The sequence below is a fragment of the Falco punctatus genome (genome assembly GCF_963210335.1).
Source record: "Falco punctatus genome assembly, chromosome: 8".
NCBI lineage: Eukaryota > Metazoa > Chordata > Aves > Falconiformes > Falconidae > Falco > Falco punctatus.
In genome coordinates, this window is record NC_137588.1 from 61,629,654 (window position 1) to 61,657,553 (window position 27,900).

Here is a 27,900-nt window from a genome sequence, read left to right on the forward strand (position 1 = left end):
GGCAGGCTGCCCTTACTTACTAATTTTCTTAATTTTTTGTGGCCTCATCGGTGACTTAGTCATAACACCAGGGTCAGCCACCAGCTGCTGCCTATTCCCACGGTATAACCTGCCCACTTCACTGTCTTTCCTTAAATGTAATACATGGTACATTTGTGTCTGGTACTTTCTCTTGTTTCTGCAATTGAAATTTTATCCGTTCATGGAGTGCCCGAAATTCTGCAGAGACACTTGGCCTGAATACTCATTTCATTGTTGAAAGCCAATACTGCTTTAACAGATGCAGTAAAATTGTGAGAATCTACAGTTCACTTTTCTGCTTTAACTACCACAGATGAAAGAAGTCTACTCCACACAAATGAATGCCTCTCTTGCTTGCTGGCACATTAGCTTTAAAGGTGTTCTGGTAGTTTTCAGTCTTCTGTGTTCCCTAAGTACTTTTGTCCAGATCCTCAGCTGGAGTAGATGGATGCAGCTATGCTGCAGTCAGCAGAGCTATGCTGATTTATACCACCAGGCATGCTTTTTTTATATGTAGATATCCTTAGAAAGTAATCACCAGGCTCCCTCAAGCTGATTTCACATGACTTGCAACTGCAGTTTCAAAAGCAGTGCTGTTCCTGAAGCTTCGGCACCCCCCACAGCATGTTCCCACACTGCGTAGGCATCTGTCCAGGGTACAAAGGAACCCAGACCAACACCAGCGGCGAACTCTCAGCCTCCACTCAAAGTATTGTTCATCCTTAGACATGCTAGACTGTATAATTATTGTATTGCCTTGCACAATTTCAAACATTTCATAATGACACAGAAATCCCCAGGCCAACCTGTCTAATTATTTTCATTGCAATAATTTAAAAAATACAAAACCTGTCATTTTTTCACCTTTGGAAAACAAACCCAGAACAAACCAAAGCATTAGCAGTGCACACCCTGTCTAAACCTGATGCCTTTAGACTCTCTTCCAATATCATTTCTGCCATGTGAGTTAGACCAGTGCAGACCAGTTCCCTTCTGTGTTTGCAGCAGCTAAACACCCTGTGGAGATGTTAGGCTCTGTTTAGTGTACGGAACTCACAGTCCTGAGTTACATGGCTATCTCCATTCAGCAACACAGTTCCTCTGTTCTCTGCCGACCTTGCAGGTTTGTCACCATTTGAAAACAATTACTTTCTTCTGACTTGGCATTTTTGGCTTCTACCCAACTCCTTGCAGGCCCTTTGGGATTTATAGTTAGACCCCCTCAAAGGAAAAGTTATCTTGAAAGTTGAAACCATATCCAAAAGGCTAAAATGTATCTTTCAGCTGAGTGTGTTTTTGCGGACTAGCATTCCTTCAGACGGATCTAGCCAATTCATTTTCCTGCAGTGAAGTAGTTGCAGGAATACCTATGGACTGGGGGAGAGGGAAGAGGCTGGTTGTGTCTTACCACCAGGATTTTAAAATAGCTGTACAATTTACTTTCCTTTTGAGATGCTTTGCATGGTGGACAAATGTGAGTCAGATCCTCTAACTAGAATAACTTCTTGTGAAGAAATAACGTAGAATAAAGTCATTTGGCTGCTAAGCAAAGCTAATAAAGGATTTTTAATGTTCACAAGAGAAGCAGCGAGGAAGATCCAAGGATTATGGCCAGACCCAGCTCCCACTGAAGTGTTAGCTCCCAAAGGGGGAGTCCTTACACACCTAAACACAAGGTTCCAGACTCTGGCAGCCTGTCTTCCACCATGCACCATGAGCCTGCATTGCCAGAGGGGGAAACTGGAAATGGGAGTTCAACATAAAATTACATCAGCTGTACCTGCCCTCCAGACTGTAAATCAGAATCTTGATATCCTCATATGCTGTATAGTGATGAAGATGATTGTGTGTAATCCAAATGGGCATCTGGATCACAACTTTCCTGGCTGTAGGGAAACCCCAAGCAAGCCCCTAACTTTGAACAGGGGGAAACTTGTGTGTAGCAGAAGTGACATTCCAGGCTTGGAATTGGCACCATTTCCCTGACTGAAACTTTCCAGGCCTTGGTTTCAAAGGTGACTATCTGATAGAGAAAAACAGAAATAAAACAAGTGATGTCAAATTGTTTATAGTTATATTTATAGTTAGCTCTTATTCATTGTACTCAAGACATCTTTGAATTGCTCCTCACAAACACACTAGTGACAATAACAACAACAACAAATATTCATGGTTTTGGTGTAAAGAACTTCTCTTCTTTCCTGGGAGAAGACCTCTAGCACTTCATGCGGTTCTCACTCTTTATAACTGTGGAAGGAAAGATGTTAAACTAGATTTGGAATTTTTTCTTTGATCACTAGTTACGTCATACAAGAGGACATGCCAAGTGGAACTTTCTACAGTCTACTTAGCAAACACCCTTCCACAGATCACAGAAAGATCTGACCCTCAGTCTGGCACATTTCAGACTTGCTGATTACTGTAGTTAAGAAAATTAAAAAGGAGCAATGCCACTAGCAGCATTTTTGGAAATGTTTGATACCCCAGCCTTGTCACGTCACTTGTTCATGGTGCAGTCGACTGGAAGGGCCTTGGTCATGAGTCCGAGTAATGCTCCAACTCACAATTCTACCCCCTATTATGACCCACCCATTTAATGGAGACAAACGTTTTAGTCATCTTCCAAGTTTCATTTCTGCAGTTGCAATATCCTCCTGAAGTGTAGGCTTTCACCTGCTCATTAGTAAAACATGCAGATGACTATGCTAAAAAGAAGTGAATCCATGCACCTTTACACTGCCAGCAGAATGTCGGTCATTTTTGATACTGACTTTAGCACAAGTCGGATGAACTGAACAGTCAGTGTGATTTGTGTCGTTGTTCTGATGGTAAAGGTCATGTGTGGTCTGGAATGGCGATACCACTTGACCAAAAACAGTAAAAGGAAACCTACACAAGCTCATGCATAGGCAAAGAATTGGGTATGTACAGAATCATTTCCAACACAAATAAAATAAATCTGTATCCACAAGAGGTCTAAAAAGGATTTTCAAGGCTCTGACATTGGTTGAGTCTATTCATTTGCAATTAAATGAGCCTTTCCTCTTTCCATGCACAATAATACCTTTGTAGCTATTACAGCAAAAGTAATATATCAAGCTCACCTTTAAATAGGTATTTAACAGTCTGTTACATTATGACAGGTGGACATGAGGAAGAAAGCCAGCACTGCTGGACAATAAGCTTGGTGCTGCTTGCCAGCTGTCCATGGACTGTGATCTGGGAAAATGCTCACTTAGGAAAATTGATCAGAGACAGGACATGGACATGATATAAGTTGACACCTCTGCCTTCTGCAGAGCACTCAGACTTGTACAAGCAGCTACATCAATGGAATTGAGCCTGCCTGTTTTACAAAAAATCTTACACCAGTGCTAGCTTTGGCCATACTTCATCCTGGGGAATAATTCCTGGCATTCCCTTTTGACTATTTCTCAACACATCAATGCCGGAATGATCTCACTGGAAAGCCCTTCTCACAGGATGTGCTGTCCTGCCAGGACTCTGCTTCGACTTATGCCAGTGCTACCTGCATGCACTGATCTATTGGGAGTGTCTGTAATTCCTTGGGATTCCTTTCTCATCTGAGAGACCACCATTAAAAACTGTTAGAAAATTCTGTTTATAAGTGGTTAAATCTGTTTTCTTAAAGAAAAGTGAAACCACAAGCGGGCTAAGAGGGTCCGGGGAAAATTCCTAGCACCTGGAATCCAAGGCACTTCAGAATAAAATACGATAAATTTGCTTAGTGAGTGACAGCAGCACTTGGTAGGAATGTACTTGTGAAGCACACCATTTATCAAAGCTGTGCTTTGCCTCTCAGCTTGATCGGACAGATTTCTTTGCAGAGCTTGGCTACATCATCATCTGAAAAGCTCTCATAAAAATGCAAAGTTAGGTCTTACCTGCCTTCACCCACCATGCAGTCCCTTGACTTGCACCGGATTCCTGACACTCTCACCCCTTGCAGACAAGAGCTCCGTTCAGCACAAGTTTTAGGTGATACTCAGATTGCTTTCGACACCCAGAGTGCTTAATTCTTCAGGCTGTCTGGAATATATTGGCATCAATGGTGAATAATCCCTCCCAAGTCACCACATTAGGCCTGTTTTAGTAAATCTTTCCACTTATTAAGAACAAATTTAAACTGCCCAAATATGCTTATTTTTGTAAGGAGTCCTTTAAAAATAGTTCGTAAATTTACGAGCCAGCATACACTGCAAAAATACAATAAAAAAGAAAAAAATTCAGTGACACACTTTAGCCTAGTTTAAACAGTCAGCTGAATCCTCCCATCTTGTACAAAGCAAACAAGAGGTTTTGCATAAAAACAGTCAGCAAAGTCCTGCTGGGGTTAAGATCTTCTTTCTGAACCACAAGGCAACACTTCATCTGCTTTATTAGCCCATGGCTGAGTTGGTATCCACATTTCTGAACAGGCAGACAGGATTTAGAGAGGTACATGTGCAGACCCAGTGACTCCACACCTCTGGAGAAGGGGAGGGGGTCTCCCTTGGACCCAGCTGAACACGCAAGCCTCTTGCACGAGCTCCCTCTGCCCTTGTTACTCACACCCATGCCCAGGAGAAGGCAGCCTGACTTAGAGCAGCAGTTAGAAAACGGAGTCCCTGAAACCCTGGTACATCCCCTTGACAAAGGTTAGGCAAGTTCACATCTGAAATGTTGCCAGACGTTAAAGGGGTCTTTGGGAGAAAGAAGTCAGGGGACCAGTTACTTGGAGCAACCTGCAGGCTGTTCATGGCAGTCCCAGGGAGCAGGGTTTGGGGCTGCGCTCTGTGTTCCCAGGTCTTAGCTTAGCAGTGGGGCCAAAATATTGCAATATTGTCTAGGAGATACCAGCAACACTCAGGAGAGTTACTGCAAAATCTTACTGACTTGGAGCTTTATAGTGCTGAAAGCCAGACTTCCTTCAGAAGCATATTTACTGCTTCCCCCAGGCCAATGTACTGGTGTAAACACACCAGCCGCTGCCTAGCAAGGGGATCTTGTCCTCTCTTCATACCATTTTTGCAACAGCGTGGTGCCCTCTGACTTCTGCTGCGATATACCCTCACTTGTGGGTATGCAAGAAGAGGTGCAGGTCCAAATCCAGGTATTATCATACCCTGCCCCACGGCATCGTCTGTGAAAATTGCAGTGGTTTGGCCAGTGTGTTCTTAAATCAATGATCCTATTAAAGAAACAGACTGCCAATGGATGGAGAGTTCATTGGTATTGCAGGAGTGTCTTTTAAAGACATTCCCCCAGGGCTGGCTTGAAGCTTCTGCTTGACAGGTGTATGTAACATAGGGAGATCCAGGGAGAAATCCTGCCTTGTCAATTCAACTGAAATGAGTCAATGAACAGAAATGACAGAATTGGTGGTTTCACATGTGGGTTAATTTACAGCATCTCTAAGTGTCTGCCATTTCAGTACTTGGAAATCCTGTCACATTCTTTGAGAATGTATGAATTATAAATTCCCACTAAAGGCTTCACATATAGAGAGGTTTCAAGAGTTGGTCGTTGCTTATTTTTCCTTTTCTATGAAAAGAAAAAGACAAAAAGAGCTGCAGCACATTCCAGAGTAATCTATTGCCTGATAGCAACAGTACTTCCCTATGCTAGTGAGAGTTGTATTTACCATTCAGGAATGTATTCTTCTACACTTACAATATAAGTAAATATAAAGCATTTTGTTCTGTTATTTATTCAGGCAGATCTATGTCTTGAATAAAACCCACATCGCAATGTATAGCCAATATTAGGCAAGTCAAAATAAGTTTGATTTTAATAAATACGTAGTTTGAGGTCTGAAAAGCTTTTGCCTTTTTTCCACCAAAATATATAAAGACCAACTATACATCTCACAATATTTCCACTGAAAGCAAGCATAATTACACTGCATGGGGTGCAATCAAAGCAGAAATATGTGTTTGTACAGCACAGAGAAATGTACTGTGATATCCAGAGATTATGGTATCTTGCTGCCACACTAGCCTCTATGTTTAAAAATAGCTGTTCTGCTGCAGAGCACTGTAGCTCTGTCTCTGATTTGCTATTGGAATCTTTTGATGGGAAGAAAAGCAGAACAGGTATCTCCCCTAAGCCAAAGATCGATCTGCAGGCTTCTCCAAGACTACCATCTCAAAGAATTGAGAAAAGGGTGGTTAATATTTTAATCAATTACTTACTTTGAAAATATCCTCCACTACTCTAGACTACATCTTAAATTATTCCCCAGCTTTTCTATATTCATATAATCCTAGATGCTCTGTAGCGATTAGGTACTAACTACTATTTGAGAAATTGGCTGCACACAAGTTTATGTGATACTATGGCTAGTCTAGAAACATTTTTTCTAGAAGTTTTGTGTTTCTGTGAAGAGCTACAATCACCACATGGTAGACACATCACAGCGGCCTTTTACCCTCGATGCCCTGCGCTGAGAAATACAGAACAGTAAGCAGAGGGTTACTGCATTCTGCATCAGCAGTTGTCACAAGCCCCAGCAATGTGCTTCAAGCTCCACATGTTTATTGTTGCTGCATATGGGCTTGTGGTATTGCAATACGGGGGATAAACCTGACACAATAAAGCCAATTTCTATTTCGTTTCTGGAGGTACATTCCTCAGCCCAATTTCCTCCTGCCAGTCCCAAACTCCACGAGGCTGGGATAAGGGAGCACAACGCATAGAAAATCTTGCTCATGCTAAACTGTCTGACTTCAGGATCCATTTTTTGGTAACAGTTTCTCTTGCTGTGATTAGATCAGTAAGCAGTGATAACAGCTCTGTTCTCCAGGGCCACATTAAGCTGCTTCAGGGCAGACTTCTTTATGTCCTCTTTCTCATGCCATTATGCACAGGCTTCATGTCCAAAAAAATCATCTGTCACTTCCAGTTCCTGCAGCTTTATTCTGACAAAAGTCAGTCACTGAGAAAGTCCTTGATGTCAGTGGTTTCATGAAAGCAAAGTAATAAATATTGCAGCAGTCAGCTTGTCTTCAGAGTCCTGGTGGTTTTGCCAGAAATCTCACTTACTCCTTCAACAGTGTTGTCAAAAAAATTTCATTTGTTGGAGTTTCTCTTTCCTTCCACTGTTTTTTTTTTTTCCCTCCTCCCCTTTTGCTTCCCTTCTCTTCCTAAGGAAATGAGGGGCAAATACAAGTGAGATACTGTACCATCTTTATCACTCCACCATCTGCAAATGATTTATTCTTCTGACAATTTCACATGAAACCTTATAAAAAGACCTGGATCACTTATGTTGCTGACTTCAAAGATGTACAAAGCTGTGTTGGACCAGTCTATGCTGGTGGGGCAGATAACAAGAAGCTGTGTTTAATTTCTGCGAGAATCTATCTCTGTGTCAAACGGCTAATGGGCGAGAAAACATTTCTTCTAGATGTAGAGCTCAATCCTTCTTCAAAATGGAGGCAGAGAACAAATTAGTGGCCAAGTGAGGCTAAGAAACCCTAGAAGTAAGGAATGAACCTCTGAATTTTCCCCTCCACTCTGCAGAGAAGGCCATGAAAGCTCTTGGCATCCCTGCAAATATGTCAATGGGATTGAATATTGTTCTTTTCTCCTTTTAATAATTTCTCTGTGCCAGAAGTTTCATCAGCTACATAGTGCCCATCTTTTCCCAAACCATCTTTTCTTTTGGATGGTGCTGTGGACAGCCAGATGTGAAGCAGCAATGTTTGACCCTGCCTGTCCTTCCACAGCTCCATCCTGTTGATTCTAACTAGTTCTGCCACGCACTCACCCCTCCCAGCTCCCATTAAAGACCAGTAGGCTCTGGAGATGCTCAGGACCTTGCAGTCCTGTGCTGGGTCTGGCCTGCTTTCCTGGACTCCATGGTTCAACACAAAACCTTTGAACCTGACAGAATGACAAACGGAAACGAGTCTTTTCTGTCTCCTTGTTAAAGGCACCTTTCTGAAATTTCCAGTGGCTGTTTTCTTCACACAAGCATTTTGCTATTTTCTATTTGTTCAAGAAGGTCATGACATTTTATTTTGCCCTGTGGAAATTTTGAACAAAAATAAAGCTATTTTTATTTTCATTTCCAGTTCCTCTGAATATCAAAGGAATGTATATTAGCCCCTTTTCTTTTAAAACAACTTTTTAATGAAAACATGTTTTTCCCAATGCTGAAGACATAGCTTTGTTCTCTTGAACACTCTTCATTTTATTTTAAGTCGTTCTGATGAAAATTACTTTGGTACACTTTTACTAGAGAGCTTCCATTTAGCAAGGCAGAACATTGCCTTGAAATGAAGAAAATGTATCTCTGATTTTAATCTTTTTATAAAAAGCCTTACTTTTTTCTGTCTCATTGCTCATACTTAAAAAACAATTATCAAATAGAAGAGGAGAAAATCTTGAGGATCGCTTTTTGATTCTGTACTCAGATTGAAGGTTTTTTAAATTCTCCTTGGCTGTTCACAAGCCCAGAGGATTTCTTTTTAATTTTTAAGCCTCTCTAGAAAGTGCAGCTTTTTCTCTGGGGACAAGTTCTAAAAGAAACAAATCAGAGATGAGGAATTTTAGTAGTCAGCTCACTCTCTGGCTCATTCTTTTGTCTCTCTCCTGTCAAGACACTTTGATTCTGCATCCCCCACATATCTCAGCCTTTCGAGGCATTTATAAATTATAGAAGTATTTATTATTGTGTGGAAAATATGATCATTCAATGAACTCATCGTGAACTTTGCACGCATGCTCACTCCTTTGGTCCTGAGATTTTTTTCATAGCAAGCAACCCCCTTGCTTAAAGTCTGCAGACTGACTTCTAAGGCTGAGAGCTTAGCAGGTGATATTAGACTTGTACTTTAGAACTACAGCAAGAGCAAAATGTAAAAATTCCCACCATATCCTACCCTTTCCTAAACTAAATCTGCAACTTTCCTTCATGTTTGTCCAGTTTATCATATAAATACAGCAAGCACCATTTAGGTGTGTAAATCTCTGGGAATAAACTACCTATCATCCCACATAGTTTTGTGGCGAAATTTTTATGAGATTTTCAGTTCCTTTTATTGCTAAATTATACGTCTATGATGATTGGATCTGAAAAACTTTTGAATGCAATGAAACACTGTTTCACTTTCTTTGTTAAATAATAGAATTATCAGCTGGTATATGTTAAACAGGAATCTTGTTATTCCTCTGCTCTTCCAACACTGTTAAACAGGACAGTTCAATGCAGAAAACGATTTTGGATATCCAGGTGTGAAAGAAATTGATAATTCCTAATCTGTGGAATCTGTTCCGTTGCTGATCGTGGAAACAGATGATAATGTCATGTTTCCTTTCATACTCTCCCTTGAAGCTGAAAAGAAGAACAAAGTTCTTCTCAGTGTCTGCTGTTCTGTTGCAGCAAAGACACTTCTTGGATATAGGCATTCTGGATTTGAACTCAAGCCCCTGGAGAAGGCCACTTAATCCTCAGAAACACCTACAGTAGCCCCCTTAAAGACTCCTCACTTACTATGTCTTGCGTGATATCTTCCATTAACACTACCAGGGACTCATAGTCTGCCTGATCACTAAATGATCTGTTCTCCACAAGGCCAGAAAATGAATGCATTTAATAAGGATTAACCCCGGCTGGCACTAGGGAGCAATAAATATCATAGCACCAGTATTCGTAACGCTACAGTTATCATTGTGTCAGCATTTCTGTTATAAACCAGGGTTTGGGGTGGATTAGAACTCAGCCATAAAATTTTCTCCAGGCTGAAACTTGGCATAAAAAATGGAATATCAGTCTATGATTGTTTTGCTCTTCTTTTTTTTTTTTTTTTTTAATCTTTAAAAAAAAATCTCTTCAGTCTATTTTAAGTTGTAAAAGAGAAGAATATGAGACTCTTCCCAAATTCTTTAAATCAGCATCCAGGCCTCTGGGAATGAAGAAAAACTCTGGCTGTGGCTGCATTTAGGGGTGAGTTTTCATTGGGGTATCAGAAGTTCAGGGATTAAAGATGCTTTTTGGTATGTCTTGAAAGCCAAAAGCTTTGTCATATTATATGAAAGAGCTCAATTCTTTAGCAATGGGGCTTTAAAAACATTTCTTGCTCCCCTTTTTGTTCAGAAAAGTGGATAATTTTAAACTATCAGGACCTCTAAAACACACTCAGTACCTTGACCAAGCCCCAGGTAAGTGGTCCCACTGCACTCCCTCTTTGTGCCAGGCTCTGGTGGCACAGGGGACAGACAGGGATAACTGAAATCAGGTTTGTTTGAGATTTTATTCTGAGCTCAGACTTGAGCTTTTTAGCAGAATTAGTTCCCTTTCAGAAAGCAGATGCATGACTGAGATGAAAGAAAGATATCCTGATGTTGCTGGTGTTGGAAGACATGGAGGAAGAGTAGACACAAACCTTTGCTATGGGATGGCACACATGAGTCTGAGCCAGCTCACAGCTGCAGACATTCGTCCCCCTGCTCCTGACTTCCTGCTGTACGACAGCACCGCGTGGGTTTCACTATTTCTGGAAGAGAAAAGCATGATTTACCCTGCAGTGTACAAGTACAGACTACCAAAAGGGTCACCACTGTTTTGTGTAGACCTCAAGAGGAGAACATGCATTAATTTGTTCCCCCAAAATAAGGTTTTCTTTCAGAAACAGGAGTGCAATTTTTTTTCTTTTGCAGTCTGAGGTATAATAGTGAGTTCGAGTTTCCCTTAAAGGCTGAACTTCATCCTCCTACTAGGATGGTTTTATTTTTGTTACCAAATATTTGAGGTTAAAGTGAATAGTTCATCTTTAATGGGATTATCTCTTTCAATGTTTGCTTTCATTACAGTTTGAATTGCTCTGAGCATGAGAATCTAACCTCACCAAAAGCATATTTTTGTAATTTGATACAAACTAAATTTAACCTTTGACTCTCATCTATAAAGACGTTACTTTTTTCCACTGAAAAGCAGAATGTTAGATTAAAGATCTGCCAGTTTCAATTTCCAGGTTGCTAACCTTCCTGTGATTGGGTCCTGAAATGTGGAAAACTGTGTATTTAGTAAAGGTATTTAATATTAATAGTAACAGTCAAGATGGTCTTATACCTGCTACTTAAAATAGCTAGGTGGAGATTCTTTACTGACTTTTTAAATAGAGACTAATGTCCTTGACCTACACTGTACAGTACAGTAGAACTCTTCAGACAGAGATATTTAAAATAAAATCTTCCCTTTGAGATACTTTACTGGGTCGTCACAGTTTTTTTGTTAAACAAATAATTTTTATCCAAATGCTTTGGAATATTAAGCCTGTGCTTAGGTTAAACAGATTCATGTTCTGTCTCCTGAGTGCTGGCTTTAAATGTGATACAGAAAGGGAAACAGATTCTCTGTATTATTCTGTATTTTCCCTAGTAAATCATCAGGAAAAATGGAGAGGAGGCGTTGCTTTTTAGAAAAACTGTATTCTTGTTCTCTGCTGGAAGAATCCTTCTAAATATGTGGAGTTTTTACTTCTGCTTTGATAAGAATGAGTGTTGAAACTTTCACTGACAAAGGTTTTCAGATATTTGTCAGGAATTTAAGATTTTTTAGAAAAAGTAATTATGTGTGAATGAACTGTTGTGTCTCCAGTCCTGCAAAGGATAGATCAAAAGTGGATCGGCTGTCAAAGCTCTGGTGAGAGAAGAAGTCAATTATACTTCTTCCCTGCATTTCTGCAATAATGAAGTAAAGGGGGAAATGGCTCACTGCATACGTCAGGATGCAAAGGGGAATGTGGGCGCATATATTTATTTATTTAACGCAGGAAAATTCACTATGAATTCTACAAAATCCTTCCACTGAATGCATTTCCTATGACTCTATTTTTGTATAATTCATAGGAAAGCTTTTGTGTTCGTATACTTACTCAGGCTCCATATGGAAGACTGATTCAGATATAAAAAGTATACTCTGTTAAATCTGTCCATTCTGTACAGGAAAGCAAGCAAGAATAAAAAAAACCCGGCCTTATATTTCGGCTCTGCAGTTGTCAGAAAAGAATACTGCAGCTAAAATTCAAATTTTAGTTTCAACACATGCTGCATTAATAAATGGTCAGCATAGAAGCATTTCCTGTTTATACACTCTGTTAATAAGCATCCATCACCCATGGCACATATACGGGATACCAAATTCAAATGTCAAACAAAATGTAAGAGGTCACACATTTTCCTTTGCTAACTAAAAGTGTAATTCATAAATATTATTGCTACCAAACTCTCCATCTACAGCACTTGTTTAGAAATATGCACATGTAATATAAATTGTGATTAAGTTAAATGGGTATATTATTTCCTGTTTTAAGAGTGAACAGCAGCATGAATTATGTTTTACTCAATAGGCGTTTCAATAAAAACCTATAGCCTAACAAGCTGCTATCATATAGTTCAGCTGCGCAGACTGTATCTTACGATCCACCACTGATATTTAAGCTGTTTCTCTGTCTGTTATTTCTGCTGATGCATAGAAAAAATAATTCCTTAGCTCAAAACCTCTTTCTATTTTTTTGTTATAAAAATAAAGCCTATTTAATCATAGAGGTTTTCTACATGCAGAATAAATAAGATAAATGTAATCAGCAAACGTCAAGCTTTTTATTCTTACTGACATAAGAAACATAGGAAGAACATTAGGAAACTTGAGGAAATCTCTCTGTGAAAATAATCAACAACTTCCATATTTTGAAGCTACTGATTTTAGTTTGTTGAAATCACATACTCAAAGAAGAAAATAAAACAAAGATTTTAGAAGTGGCTTAAACAGATTTTTGAAAATGGGAAATGTAATTTCAGTGTCATGTAGTCATTAGATTTTGTAGAATTTTCTGGCTAGCCTTCTGCTGTGCCTCTTTTTGCTTGATAAAGTGCTCCAGTTAATTTGAAGCATTTTAGGGCCTGATTCAGAATTCTCTGAGGTCATCTTAAAGACTTTCAAAGCTATAAGAAGATTAGACTTAAATGAATTTTAAGTAAAAAGCTGAAACTCCGATATTACAAGTAATAATGCTATACTGACAAAACGTTTTCCCTTCAGGCCCAATTAAAGATCTTTCTCACAAACACACACAATGAAAACATTAAAATTGAATTAAAATATACCATTCCCGTCACTATTACATAAAAACTGCCAGAGTTACTTAGCTTTCTGAGTGCAATTAAACAATAGGAGCAAAGGCACATTTTGCTAAAGAAATATCTTAGATTTTATGTAAAGAAGGTTATTCCCACTGAGGAACTGCATAGCCCAAGATAAGCAAGCCCAGTTACTGCATGTCTTGAACAACTGCGTACAAAACGTGGTTAAAATACCGTCAAATCAAAGGCTTTCAAGGCAAATAAGAATGCCACACATTCCCAAGTTATCTACTCTTTTTTTTTCTTTAAGCTTTGGTAGAAAAGAGATTTTACCAAGTCACTGGAGTCTGGTGTTCTTTTAAAAGCTTGTAAAATGGGAGTCTGAATATTTTGTTTTATTAGGAGGAACATAGTGCACAGCAAACGTAAAGAAGATTACTAAAAAGGAAGGGGTGTTAAGTCCTTTAAGATACTCTGAAATGAAAATATGTTCCATATTTTGAAAATGGCAGGAAAACAGGCCTATAGGAACACTATACATTAATATAATTCAGACTGGTTTACAGTAGTGTAAAATCTTTGATGTGTCCCTATTTATGAAGTGAAGGAGACACCAAGGCAGATACTAGCAAAAGGGAAAATACCATTCCATTTAAGTATTCCAGTAATGGAAAGAGAGTCCTATTCATTAAAATTCCAGCACTAATAAATAACTAATTGTGTTAATCTTACTCTTCATGGTTTAGCCACTGAATTTCAGTAGTTAAAAGCATAATAAATTGAGTGAAGTTATTGTCATTTATATGTATTGCTAAGTGATTTTCTTGAAAGCAGCCAACAAACACAAAAGAATTCCAAAATCTATGCTTATAAACCCCTGTGTTGAGTTTGTCTTGCTGTGGGGTTATATTGCTAATTTTTCACAACTGTTTAGCTTTTTGGTATTCCTGAAGAATTTCCAGCAGGAAATCTGAAGAGGGAGGCTGCCTTTCCACCTTACCACATAGGAGTCAGTATTGTCTTTCCATCTCCTGGGTGGAAAGAGAAATCCCAAGGTGGTCCAGGGAGCAGCCTTTGGCAGGCAGCTCCAAAGGGAGAAGATGCTGGGCGGCAGCAGCAGTGAGGCTTTAGAAGTGATCTGGAGAAAAAGGTCTCCCATGGGAGCAATCAGGCCTTTCTGGATCCCAGGGGGTCCCTGGAGCTTATGAACCACAGTTCAGTCTATGAGGCAAGAAAAAATGACAGATGTGGGGGAAGAGGAGGGCAGCAGTTTTTACCCTTTTGTCTGGATGATGTGTGGGAAAGTCCACAGGGAAAACTTCTCCCAGGATTTAATAGGGGTGGGATGGGGGTGCAATCTAGACCCAGGTTAGGAACCCCTGCATGTTCAGCAGAAAGCTTTTATGAGTAAGGACAATGCCCTTACATGAGTGAAGATCAAACCCTTCCTAATCATCTGTTGCAATAGACAAATAACTTAATATCTGTCTGCATATTCTCCACATAAGCTTTTTAAAAATAACTGAAAAAGTTAGTAAAGTCGGTATCCGTAACTGTTTAAAAACAGAGACCGGAGTAAGTAAGAACACATTTTCTTTTCTCTCCCAGAAGCCAAACCGTTGGGTTTTTTCCCTTCCTCACACAAGCAGTACCATTTTTTTTAGACATATAAATTTTCCTGAAGACAAACAGAAATGTTACAGCATGTCTTTCTGGTCCAAAAGTGCCCTTTGATAGTTCCAGCTGATCTCAGTTATCAGGTAGACCTTCTACAAAATATGTCCTTTTTTTCTATGCCTATTCAAGCCCATATGAAATTTTTGTAGCTAATGAAATCTCTTCCTCTTCTAGACATGCTGTGAATGTGCACTGATATACAAGTAGATCTTTATATAACAATAATATTTTACACAAACTTTGTGAAAAATTAACCAATGTTGCCACCATAGATATTTACAGTACAGTGGTGTTTTAATGATGCTCATTTCCCTTCTTCCCCTCCCCAAGATCCGTTTTAATTAAAATGAAGACTCAGTAATTTTAATAGGATGTAAAAGGGCTTTGTGCTGGTTTCATTTCATATACACAGTTGTTTAAAACACCTCTTCCCCTGGCAGAGGCAAAAACGCTTAACTTTAGTTTTTTTTTTTTTTCTTTTTGCATTCCCACATATGAAATTTTACAACTAAAAGAAGGTAACACAACATCTAGTCACTGATATAGAAACATGCATTTTTAAAGGGCCTGAGGCCAGGATTTGGGATGGTAACAATAACTCAGACAGTAGCAAAGGATTCAGGAAAAAAGGAAGTTCACTTAAGAGCCAACCACCAATTAAGGCAACAGTAATTTCTAATATGTACTTGCAATTCGCATTATTTTACCAAAAATTACATTTAGAACTGTGCATTATCCACAGATACACCAGACACAATTTTCCCCAGTATAATTGGGTTTTGTATAGGTATGACTAGCAGAGCTCTCCATATCATTAGCTATTTCCCACAAAGAAGACAGTCAGCAACCCCTCCATAAAAAGCTGACTTGTGCATTAAAGACCCCATTTGTGCTGAAAGGGTGCACAGTCCTGGGGGCTGGGGTTATGCAATGGACAAAGACTATCTGGAAAAGGCTGGCCTCTTTGCATCCCTGGTACCCTAGTTTTGCCTGGAAAAAAAAAAGAAAAAAAAAGCCCACAAATTTATAGTTCTTCCTTCAGGGCCTAGAACATACCAAAATGTAAATAATGAAATGACTCTGAGTATAGTGGTCATTGGCTGTTTAAAATAATGTGTTTGAAAGCAGTCTTCAAAGAGGTGAAGCAGATCAACAGTCATGGACAGCAGTCAGTGACTCTATAGCTCCACAGGAAAATGTTGCTCTGATGTACTAATCATTTAAGCTTGAAAAAAATTTTCACTTGGTCAATATATTTTCTTTTAGTTATAGGTTGCTTAGTTTTGTACATCTCTGTGCGTGCACCAAGAAGAGCAGGACATGGGGCATTAGTTCCCATTCACAATCAGTGGCCTCCTTCAGGACCCAAAACAAACGTACAGAAGATGCTGAACACAGCAACACTCCAGCAGTAAACAGATATAGTAGAAAATGTTATTTGCCCTCTGTGTATAAGGGTTTGGCTAGTATTATTTCTCGCCAGGGCTCCCTCTATACTCCTCAGTCAAACTCCTCCAAAAATCATATAGATTTGTACACTCAAATATTTTTTTGGCACAAGGTTGTCTGTGGAGTACATGTCACCTTCAATTGCGGAAAGGTAGCTAAAAAAGGTGCACCATGTGGGACAAACTACAGTCTCCATGCGATTGATACATTACTGTTAGGTACATTTGTGGGAAAGCTGATCAATCAGCTAGAAATTTGACTTTCTTAGTTACAATTTGCTTGGAGCTCACTAAACTGCTGTTGCAAGGCACAAAGGCTGAACTGGAGCAAAACTGGAAGGAGGCCACCTCCAAAAAGGAGTGACTTTTGTGCCTTTTCCAGTAATGTTGCAGCTCCTCCTCTGTGTCAGAGACAAATGATGAATTCTGATGGAAGGAAGGCTGTGGGACACAAATTTTACAGTATAAGCCAAATGATATTTCTTCCTGTTTATAACTGCAGAACTCTGGCTCAGCAGCGCACCAACTCCTCCCAGGGAATAAGCATGTGTGCAGCAAAGAGCTAAAACTGCATTAAGCCCTTAGATGGCAAATTTAACACAACTGTCAGGTAACAGGAGAAATTTTATCCATCCATGGTCATTTAGGCTAATTTAATTCCGCAGAAACTCAGTGTATAATGTTTAGCCCTTTCCATCACTTGTTTTGTTCCACTGACATTCTATTACTTATTTAACTCTGTTGCCAAAGGGCCACACCTGAGTTCTGATTTATGGAGTACAGTTGCAAGGGAAGAGCAGCCTGTTTGGCTGTTGCTTACTACACTTCGGCTTAGTGAGTAACAGGTTCAACCTGCAACAGTAACTTGAAGGGAAATTGCCCACTGAAACATCAATCCTTCCACCTGTCCAATTGTATCCCTGCTTTTGTTCAAAGTATCAAGTTTTCTTGTTACCTGTGCAGGCTTTTCATGCACTGCTGGGTTATCTTACAACATGTCTTTCCAGACACCAATTGAGCGTTTTCACTTCTAGGCATATTTAACAAGCCTGACATTTCTGGGAATACTCAGTTCTTCTGTGCATGCATTGGTACTGTAAGCCCACCGTGTCTTGAACACATCACGTTTATCACTAGTGCAGACTGCTTCTGCAGCTCCTAAGCAGTAGGTCTGACTAGCCCCAAAGCACTTATCGGACTGCACATTTGTGAATGCTTTGATCTAATCACAGGCAATGGACAGAGCTGAAATTTCAGGGTGGCCAGAAGCTTAACTGGCACAATAACCCAACTGGATTGCCAAACATCTGGATATCCACCCCTAAATTATTTTTTTAAAGAAATCCCCAAATTACACTCAGACAAAATTTCCAGGAGAAAAGGGAAAATGTGTCCAGGGAAGCCTAGATGTATGAGTAGCTCTGGATTGAATGGGGTTTAGATTGGTGGGGGAGTGGGGTGAGGACAATTGGTATTTTTTTAATAGGAAAACAAGGTTGTAAAACAACATGAACTAGCAGTGGGCTTCATGAATAAATGTAGGGTTCTGGTTTCTGGCCGTGTTCACAGAGGTTCTGAACATTATAATTCATATTTAAGGCAAACAGAGCTTCAGATGTTCAGCTATGTTAAAGTCATTGAAGTCTCTATTGTGTCCCTTGAACCCCGAGACATAGCAACCTTTTAACTGCAACTTCCCGTGGCTCATTTCCAGTACAGAAACATAAACATGTGAGGTCTGCTGACTCTATATCTCCATTTAGACTCTGGGAACTTGATAAATGCAAAACATTTGCTTACCTTATGAGAAGAGGAAGTCATGCTCTCTATTGCAAAATTTTGATGGCAGAATGAAGGACTTGCTGCTGTAAACCAAGAAAAATAGTGCTAGAAAACTGCATTTTCAGACAGATTGTGTGGATTATTTTTTATGATTTCTGACTGTTTTGACTTGGCAAAGCAGGAGTCTAACAAAACAAGTGATGAAGGCTCCTGGCATGTGACTTCTTAAATATTTAGCAAGTATTTGTAAGCTTTATTAAGTCAAGATGACTCATCCATCTTGAGTTGCTTACATGTATGTTTCATGTACTATGTTACGTAGACCAATAGAAAGTGTTAGTCATTTGTTTTATTACTGCAGGGTTATATTTCAGCAAAACTATCTAGTCTTGATGCTGTTTATTTTCAGAACAGCTCAGGGTGAATTTTGTAGGTCTGCAAAGCCACTAGCCTTCCTAGCTTTTTTTCTTGGCAGAGGAGACCTAGAAATATGAAGTACAATCTCAGTTTTCATTTTAAAATTAAAAGAATAAGTTGCTTTCCCTTTTCTTTGGGGACTGTGTTCTTGGAAATATAACTCTGGTAATGGCAGAGCAATTACTTTTGCCGAAACTCTTTCACTGCTCTTTGTGCAAGGCCAGGTCTTTTGCAGCCAGGAAAAAGAAACCCATAACCATAGGTATTTTGATTTTTTTGATTACTTTAGAGAAGGGAGTGACAATGGCACAGATATTTACCACCGGGGATGTAGGCATTTTCATCCTTTTTTTGACATCAATTTGTCCTGCTTAAATGCATTTAGATAGTCTCTTCAGAGTTGTAGCAGCCACTGGGTTTGCACAGATCACCTTGTGGTATGTACTTGGTAAAATCAAGCCCAGGAGAGAAATACAGGGTTTCTCAGCCTATAATCATAATATAACTGTGCCATGCTATTGTGCAACCATTGGAGTAGGGGTTATGTCTAGCCCCACTGTGGCTGCACAAACTTACTACTTCCATAACTAATTAATGAGATGAATCCTCTGCTTATCACAAGTGGGGTCAGCACTTTTTTGACCAGAAAAAGGGGTCAGCCCACTCTGAAGATAGTGGCATGATCTAATGAGCTGTTTATCATTCTGACAAAGGGATCAGTTTGTGCTGGTGAAACATGAAGTCATACAGGCCACAAGGCAATGATTTGGGACATGAGAGTTCAACATATGACCTAAATCTAGCTGAGGTTTGTTCATCTAGCCAGATATTAGTTTAAGCCAGTTCTGGAATTACTGTCTGAAGACAGAAAACCACACAGCTAGACCTTATTTAAAAAAAAAAAAAAGTAATCTGTTTTTTCTGTGGAAAACTGTTGTTCCAACTAAAAGAAATTCATGGGTAGGGCTTCCCTTCTGCTAAAAACTTCGCCTTTTCACTGGAAAAGGAAAACCTGGGCACTGAAATATATCTGCTGAAAAGCACAAATTGTATGTATTAGCTCCTGGCAATGAGTTGCTCTTAATGGAAAACTTTGTTTTCATCACATTTTCTGCAGAAAAATCTTGATTTTATCAGCTCCACACATCACTAATTTCTATTTGCAAAGTCTACACTACGTTTCTTCATTCATGTCTCCATCGTATAAACAGTCATTTTTATTACATTCTCTTACTCTTGCAGACCAACAGTACATCTTCAGGAAAGAGTACAGGAAAATTAACTGTTTTCAGTAGACATATCTTTTAAATCAGTAAAAGGGAACAGATGGAATGACATATGAGAGATTCTTGAACTGAAAATTATTTCAGTGGTAAATACATATATATGTATATAAACTCATATATATGAACACACAGACATGTGTATGCACAGATGTACATGCACACACAAACAGTATATACATGCTGCAAGGTAAATAAATGCAGATGGAAACAGATTTACAATTCATAGCCAAATACACTAAACAGTATCCAAATGAACCTTGGGAACAATGTTGTAGAAATATATTGTATCTGCAATAGCAATCTACCTAATCTATTCTGGACCTCAGGTTTTTGGCTGATGTCTCAGGGTGCTCTGATGTTGCCAATTGTGCAGTAAATCTGCTGGGTCATATTACTAGACATGTCATACCATTCATGGTACAAATGAGGCATCAGTGAACAGCAAACACCAATACATATGATTTGTAAAAAATAGACAATAATAAGCAGGACTGCCCTATCTTCTTACAGCTGTGTGAGTGAAAAATGGGTTATAATGCAGAACACCTGTGCCACATAATGAAAGTCCTGGAAAGCAGTTATGGCTCAGAAAAGCTGGCTCATGATCATAACATATCTGCATCCACCATCCAGGAACATAAAGTGCAACAATCAAACCCAAAACAGCCCAGACCGGACACCACTTTTGCCCCCAGGGTTTTTTCTGATGACAAAGAAGCAATAACATAGTTCAGTTCTTAAGGTGTTTTGGGGAAACCTTACCATAAAGACCTTCCCAACGCAGCCTGGCAGACAGGTACTGACACAGAGTGAATAGCTACGAATTTTGAAGGCCCTAGGGAACACAGAAATCATGGGGACTGCCCTTCTTTTCACTCAGGCCAATCGTTCCTGCACCAAGCTCATCAACACATGGCTAAGCCACTGAATATTTTTCAGCAGATATGATCTGATGAGGCACAGTCTGTGAGGAGAGGAGATGCTTCTTCTTTAGACCAAATATTCTTGAAAAACAATGAGGAAGTTTTGGGGCACAAAAGTCCTTGCAGAAGCAGTCAACATCAAGCCCAACCCAGGCTGAGAAAACCTTCTCTGCGTGGTGTAATTACGTTAGTCGTTTTGTTAGTCTGAGCAAAAAGGGTGATTGGCATCTGAGGAGCTGAGGAAGGTAATCTGTTTTTGACACTGTGGGACAGAGCTGGAGGGTTATCTGGAGAAGGAGGTCATGTGAGGAAAATCATAATGGACAAAAAGACCAGAGTTCAAGAATGGAGACTCTATCGTGTCTTATGGGAAGCTGTTTCATTAATAATTTATACTGTTACACCATTTAAAAGTTTACCTCTTAGTTCCAGTTTTGATTTTTCCATCTTTGGCTTTGAGCCAGGGTGGTTTGTCTGCCAACCTTGAACAGATTTTTATTTGTGATATTTAAGGATTGGTAGTGCAACCCACTATTTCATTTCCACTTATGCATATTCCCTTCCACTTAAGGGTCTTTCCACACTTTTTTTTATCCAGTGTCTCCTTTTGTATCAGGAGGAGTCCCTAACTTCACTCTTTGGGGATCAAACATAATACAGCACAGATTGCATAGAAAAGTACTTAGAAAATGCATATGGAAGATCTAGAGAGATCCTGAGAAAGCTATATAGCTCTGCAATGAACACAAACCAGAACTCGTTCCTGGAGGCTTCTGAAATAAAACTGCTGCCTTATTAAAAATTAACATTTTAAACCTGAATCTCAGTTTGAGTGGCCAATACAGAATAAAGTCAGCAAAGCTGAGAAGTAAATCAGTTTCCAAGGGGCTGGTCCTGCATGGTCAACCCACTGGAGGAGTGACTGCAGATTTATGCTGTTGTAAATAACAGCAGAATTGTCCTCTTTATCAGGAAATTTAACTATTTTGTGCCTTGCACTCTTGTTATTCTTTGGAAGGCCTTTATGTAACATTATTGGTTGTCCTGAAAAAATTGGGATTAACTTGGAAGACATATACTGCAGATTGGATTAGACTTCAAAGAAGTTTTGCCAAAGAGAGCTTTTAAAAGGCTTTAAAAACTGAATTGTACTGATACAGGCTCTTTCCCTTTGAACATGAAACAAAAAAGGCAGCGTTTAATATTACTTAAATACCTCCAACAATTATGTTGCTTGGTACTCAAGCAAACCACACGGGAAGGTTTTCAGAGGAAAGTAGTTATTTTAGTGAGTTATCGATGGCCCATTTCTCCTGAGTTCTCCTGTGTTGCCTGCAGTAAAGGCAACCATTCCCTATGAACAGCCAAGGGCAGGCATGCCAGGGAAGAGTATGGCGTCAAAAAGAGAAACAGTGACAATCTCTCCTCCTCAGAGCACTGAGCAAATGTTAAAGTGCAGGAATAACCCAAAAAAGTCAGCCAAAGGGGATAATGAATGTTAAACCTTTGCAGGAGGAAGCGAGTAGGCTGCAGGCTCACCTCAGGCCCTCGCAGGCTGACGGTTGCCATGGCAACACCAGGCCACTGTGCCTGGGCCTGCAGTGCCCAAGGCCACCACAGCCTGTCCCAGTGCCCCTGTTGGACCCAGCTCTCAATGTATAGGACCAACACCTCTGTCTGCCTCACAGCTGCTAAAACATCTCCTCCCCATACGCCTCGTAGCCTCTCTGACCCCAGAGAGGACTGCTGAGATGGTGGAGACAAGGGCTGGGCCCAGGGACTCCCCTTTCCTCTCTGGGTATAAAATGGCCCCTTCATTTTTTACGCTTCCCCCTCAGAGTGGTTCTCCACTTCTCAGGCTCTGCAAAATGAGCTGGGGACTCATGAACACACCTGGCCATACCATTGCCTGCAGCTCTGAAACACAGCTTAGGGTTTAAAGTGGGGACATTGAGAAAGCAATGGGCTAATTTCTGGGCAGTGCCTTGTGGGCAATGTCTGCCCTAAAACCTCCATGTGTGCCTTGGCTTGAAGGAGCTGAGGTGAGCACAGAGGAGGGATCGCTACACACTGCCCCATGTCCCCCAGCCCCAGCGTGGCTTTCACTTGACACTCCCCGTGCCATTGCTGGCGGGGACAGTGCAGCGCATTTCATCCATGCAGCGTTGCACAAGGGATGCCACTGGTGTTTCCAGTTGAATATTCATTAGTTGTGGAGATTTCAGAGTTGTTGGCCAGGTCCTGCCCTCTTATAACACTCAGAAGCAGTAGGCACAAGGAAGATGCCTGGGCTTCACCAGCCCCTGGGTACAAAGTGGTCCTGCCCCCCCTGCCTGCTTTCAGTGCACCTGTGGGACTGTCTGAGATGTGGCCCCAGCAGCTCCCAGGATTCACATGCAGGCCTTTAAATGCTTTCCTGCTCCCCTCCGTCTATTTTTAACCCATCAGTCTTCATGGTGAGAGGGATAATTTGTCAGTAAGGCTTTTAGGTAATTTGTTTCATTGCAGGGAAGGGGAAGCACTGATGGGCACATGAAGGAAAGTGCTTCTCCGAGCGTATTCGGCTGTTTGTAAAGGCATGTGAAAAGTGTTGCGGTGATAGGGACCTTAGCCTACTGCAGATTTTCTATTGGTAGAGTAAATACAGAGGGTAAAATGTCATTGTTTTTGTAGAACATAATAGCGCACTCTCTTTTTCTCCCAAGAAGCCTAGGAACTCCAAACAAATTTTGGGGCAGTTTTATTAAATGAAAATATTCCTGCCATTATGAGCTAATTTATATCTTTTCAGCCCAGCCCCACAAAAGGTCAGTTTAACAAACCACTCTCTCAGGAGCTGGGGAGGAGTTATGAGCTCACGGTAATCCTCCTAATTGCACTCTGCCTCATTTTTTCATTTTGTTAATCAGAGGCCAACAAATCCCAGCTTTCAAAACTCATTATCAACCTGCTCCATACCATTACCCCTGCTCTCTCCCTTTGGACACATGCTCTGCACATCCCCCTGGCTTAGGTATCCTCCATGTGGCCCTTTGTGTCTTTCTGGTGCACAATCATAACCAATTTTTGAATATAGGTCAACTATAAATAACTGGGGTGCTGCTGCATGTATGGATTAGTGCCGATGAAGAAGCAGAACAGAATGAACACCGGTGGCCAGCTTCGCTCCTGCAGGGAGCTTTAAAATCCAGTCTGGGTTCCAGAAGATCTCTGCCAGTGGAAACTGCCCAGGCCCAACACTTCATCACTGTATCTCCTGGCTGGGTCAGCCCCACCCAACTTTATTATTAGACAAAATTTTACAATTGGAAGCTCAGGTCAATTTTTCACAATCTGCAAATTAAAAAAAACCAACAACAACAAAAAAAAAAACAAACCAAAAAAACCCACCAAAAAAAAAAACAGTTTGAATTTTCTCCAAACTTTACATGACCCTTCTCCCTTCACTTTAGAGCAGATCTGGCAATTTTCAGGCCTAATGAATTTTCCAAGTCCTAGTAAAAGGGGAAGCTGCCTGCAACTCTGCCTACAATCTCCCAAGCCTGCCGGCTCCTCAAAGCTCAGCAGTGCTTTCCACTGTGGTGCCTCTTCATGGTATGTGTAAAGGTCTAAGTTTCTCCCAGACTTTCTTCTCCCTCCTCTTATTTGGTTACAGTCTGTTTCAAACACACAAAGAAAAGGATTAGAAGTGGAGTTTGGCTGAAGAACAATGACATCTGTTCCAGTGCCAGGTGACTGCCATTTTTTAAGGGTTTTGTGACAAGAACATTAGTTAAGATCACGATTAGATGAGAAACATGTCCCACATCCATTCTGTGCCCATATGTTTGAGTTTGTCCTACAAAGGCCGTGAAATATCAACCTTTGCTGTGCTTTTGGTGCCTGGACATTACAGCACATTATGTCCAGTCAGCATAAAGAAGAATTAACCTAGAATGAGGTCAAAACACCATATGCAAGATTTTCTGCCTCCTTGATTGCATGGGTCCGTGGCACAGCTGCACTGTCATACTCAAGTCAAAAGAATGGAGATGGCTAAATTTCTTACACCGGCATCTAGGGCTTTGTCAGTCATCAGTGGGTCTGTCTTCATGCTGAGTTTGCTATGCAAGAACACTTGGGCACCTCAGAGTTAGATCTAAGGGGACAGGGTGCTCTAGTTCATCCTTAGAATGAAGATGATGGGATTTCCCCAGGTGCTGAGCTTCTACTAACTCACACAGATGCATTGACAAGAGGGAGATATAAAGCAGTATTTAGAAGCAGATGTCTTTCCTTCAGCAGTCGTAAGCAGCCACAAACACTGCACGGTCATATGGATCCTTCTGCTAAAATCCAGATTTATGTGCATGGAATCTTATAATGACTTAATACCCAGATCTCCTCACCAGACTTGGCTGTAGTTCCTCCAACAGACTGTTCAGCCCAGACTCCCTCCACCTAGAAAGGTTCTCTTACTTTCTGCACGTGGAGGCTGAAATAAATAGCCACCTGCAAAAGGATCCACTAAGCATCTCCCAGAAGAATCTATAATGTTACATGCTGCATGTTTAGAAACACTTCTGCAAATCTAAGAACACAATATTTTCCCTTTCTATATGTAATAAAAAGGCCACATTGCCATATGTCCAAAAGCAAAGCAAATCCTCCTCCATCTTGTATGCAAAAGAAAAGGGCTGACTTCATTCATCTCAGGTTTCCTCCATTTTGACTCAGATTTTTACCATTTTCTCAAGACGCAAGTAGAAATCAGAATGGGCTGTTCCAAAGCATCTGTGTCCCTCCTTCTGTAACTGAAGGACCTTAAAACATTCCCCAGATCTTACCATTTGCCTATCTTCTGTTGAGGAGTTGCCACTGTCAAAAAACTGCCCTTGTCTGTCACTTTGGTTTTTGGAGACTGGAGGCTATGAAGGCCGCGTCACTTGTCACCTAGTTTCTTCAACATCTGTTGCACCACTAGCCCTCGGCCCCCACCGTATCACATGAACTGCAGGCTCTGCACCAGAGGAATTATGTGGAGCTTGAGGCAGCCATGATTTATGTTGCAATACAAATTGCATTGTAAGTTATGCTGCCCTCAAAGGCAAGGGATGCTGACAATAGCACCTGTTGTCCAGATTCCTCCCTTCTCCCCAGACCAGTCTCCCACAAGGTTGAGTCATGGCCAGCATGGTTTAGGATTCAGGTCACAGGACTCTGCAAGACAAAGGCACTGGGGATGGTTGCTTACCCAAATTTTCAAGGGGACTTTTTAAAGATGCTTTGTACACAGGAATAGAAGATTTTAAGTAAAAATCTGTAAAGACAAATAATAATGGCTAGAACTAGCCTTGCTTTCTAGTCTGATAGCAAAGGAAACAGCATAGCCATCTACTGGGTTTTTCCACATTATGTCCTTTTTTTGCCCTGTGAACTTTTTGCTTGGGCAGAATATGAAGATATTATTTTCCCAACTTCTCCGGCATACCCAGTCAATTGAAGTGAATCTGCCCCCAGAACAGCCTGTCATCGTTATTGCACATGCCCAAAGCAGCTGTTTAGAGTTGTTCGGTGCAGCTGGTGCAACCTGTCCTGAATGTATTGATCTCTGCAGCGCACAGCACACATGTACTTTTCTGTCTTGTCTATGGCACCCAGAAGGACACGACAGCATAGCAGAGCTGAGACACAGCATTAACAACTGCACCGAGACAGGCTGAATCTCGGACTTCGATCTCCACCAGTGTCCTTTGGACTCCCCCCTTCATAACATGCCTGTTGTTGCGATGCACAAAGACTCATATCTTTGAGAGGAACCATAGGAAAAGGAGTGCCGTATTTGTTCAAAAATTAATTATTGATGTCAGTCAAACTCCTCAGCCTTGAAGGTGTGAAGGGGAAACGTTAAACCTGTGCAAAGGTCAGCTTTACCGGGGCCTGCCTATTCAACAAAAGGAACTAAGGCAGAATGATGAATTGCCAATGAGTTCCTGTGTGTTCAAGCAAATGACAAACAATTAACCTGTAAAACTGAACATTGCAATACAGGAATTCAGCTTTTGGATGAAGTCTTCACTGGAGTATGTAAGCGGGAGGTTTTGTGAGTTGCAGATCAATAACTGAGTTCAAAATATGGAGAAACTAGACCATACAAAAGAAAGTAGGGGCACTTTTGCCAGATTAACTTTATTTTTGGTTAAAATGGATATCCAGATTCTTGTGGACTGAACAAGAAAGTGCTGGTGGTATATGGAAAGAAGAAGTAAATGGAACTTCCATTGCTGGATACTAGAGTCTATCAATATGGAACCACTTGTCGAACTGGGGTAGTAAAGTACCACCAAGTACCTTTGGTTATTATCATCTTGTTTCAGAAACAGGTCACCTGTGAAACAACAAATCTCTTGAGATCAAATCTTTCATTGAGTTATACTAAGCCCAGTAAATTACATAACCATATATTGGCATGGATGGAAGAGCAAATGAATAAAAAATTGAAGCTTTGACAATTATGTACTTCAAAACCTGAAAGCAGCACTCTTCTCAGTCTCCCCCAGTTATTGGGGTGAAGATTCTTCCATGAATCTGGATTTTTTCTGCTATAAAATTGGAGCACTTGTTAAGAGAAGACTTGGAGGCTGAAATAGTATGCAGCCAGCTGCCACGTTTGCGTGTGATCTGAAGTTCCAGCTCACAGAGAGTTTTTAATGTAATGATTTTACAGCCCCAGGGCTCCCACACTTATTTGTATATGAACAGACACTCACCCACTTAGCAACTTAGGAACCTAAATCGGACCAGACATTTTTTGTTTAGGTCCTTAAAAGTTGTTCCCTCTATTTGCTTTCCTTAGTAATCCACAAGTGTTGAACATCTGGGACTCATCATCTGTATTCTGATGGCTATGAGGTATCTCATATTTTGAGCAGGCCCAGCAAATCTCACTGTATTGCCCAGAAGGTTACTAGAGTATGTCAAAACTACTCGGTGGACAATCTCCTGAGTGTCTGGTCACCCAGCTTCATATGGGCAAAGTCTACCTGATTTGGATGGGAAGTCACATCTGTTTTAGTCTCTCCTATATGGTTTTGGTATGCAACTGATAACACTAACTTGAACTAGGACATAAGCTTACACCAAGAGACTCAAAAAAAACAGGAAGCATTCCATTTCCACGACAAAAATAAATTTTCAAGATGCTTCTTGGAAATATGCATACATTTTAAAAATAAACCACACCAAAGAAAGCAAACAAAGCAAAAGGCTCTGCTAGTT